The sequence below is a fragment of the Apium graveolens genome, chromosome 3 (genome assembly GCF_009905375.1).
Source record: "Apium graveolens cultivar Ventura chromosome 3, ASM990537v1, whole genome shotgun sequence".
NCBI lineage: Eukaryota > Viridiplantae > Streptophyta > Magnoliopsida > Apiales > Apiaceae > Apium > Apium graveolens.
Window position 1 is genome coordinate 51,632,973 of NC_133649.1, and position 1,449 is coordinate 51,634,421.

A 1,449-nucleotide genomic window follows, 5' to 3' on the forward strand; every position below is an offset into this window, starting at 1 on the left:
GCATGCTGCCGTCCTTCTTCTTCACAAATAACACCGGTGCACCCCATGGGGATACACTAGGTCGTATGATACCTCGGTCTAGAAGATCTTGCAGTTGCGTTGACAATTCATTCATTTCAACTGGAGCCATCCGATATGGAGCTTTCGAAACTGGTTCTGTACCTGGTGCTAGATCAATTGTGAACTCAATTTCTCGATCTGGTGGTAACCCTGGAAGCTCGTCTGGAAAGACGTCTGGAAATTCGCACACAATTGGAATGTCTTCTATTCTAGGACTTCCTCTTTCGGTATCTAACACGTAAACTATGTACGCCTCACATCCTTCTCGAAGCAATCGTTTAGTCTGCATCACAGTAAGAAATTTCTTCTGCTATTTTTCGCCTTTGAATATTACTGTTGCATTCTCCGTAGTTCGCAATTTGACTCTCTTATTCGCGCAATCTATCTGAGCGTTATGACATGCTAACCAATCCATTCCCAAGATAATATCGAATTCTCCTAGCTTAAAAAGAATTAAATCTACCGAAAAATGATGTCCGGCTATTTCTATATCACACGCAGGACATACTCGATCTACCGGAACTTGGTCCTCATTCACTAATTTTATAATTAACGTTTCGCCCAACCATTCGATTTTATAATGTAACTTACCAAGAAATTCTTCAGAAACAAATGAACGAGTAGCTCCAGAATCAATTAATACTTTTGAAATTACAGAATTCACCAAAAGTGTACCTGCAATAACACTCGGACTCTACACGGCTTCTTTCATGGTCATGTTAAAAGTTCTTGCTTTGGCTTAATTAGGCGGTGGCGGAGGTAATGCTAACATTCTCAGAACACTGGCTGCCATAACTGATCCTTTGCAATTTCTGGCGATATGCCCTTTCTTTCCACACTGGAAACAAGTCATCTCTGTTGTTCTACCTGTTGGACATTCGTTAGAATAATGCCCTTTCTGCTTACACCGATAACACGTTACATCCCTTTTGATACATACACCAGTATGCTTTCGATTACATGTCTTGCAGTATGGCACTGGAACTCTGACCATTCCCTACTGACTGGAGGTTTGGAAATGATTACCTGCCTTCTGTGAACCTTGTCCTATCCTTTTAAAATTCAAATTTGCCCGGGCTTGGAATCCCGGCTTTCTGCTGGAGCGATCTTGGAAACTTCCCTGTCCCTTGTCTTGCTGAGATCTTTCACTTTCCCCTTCTATAATCAAAGCTTTCTGAACTACGGCGGTATACGTCGTTAATTCGAAAACTACAACTTGGCCACGAATCCATGGTCGTAATCCTTCTTGAAATCTTTGAACTAGTTTTTCTTCAGTGTCAACTTGTTATGGAACAAACCTAGCCAACTCAGTAAATTTGGCTTCATATTCTGCCACGGACATATTTCCCTGCTTCAGTTCTAGAAACTTAATCTGCATTTGATTCTTGA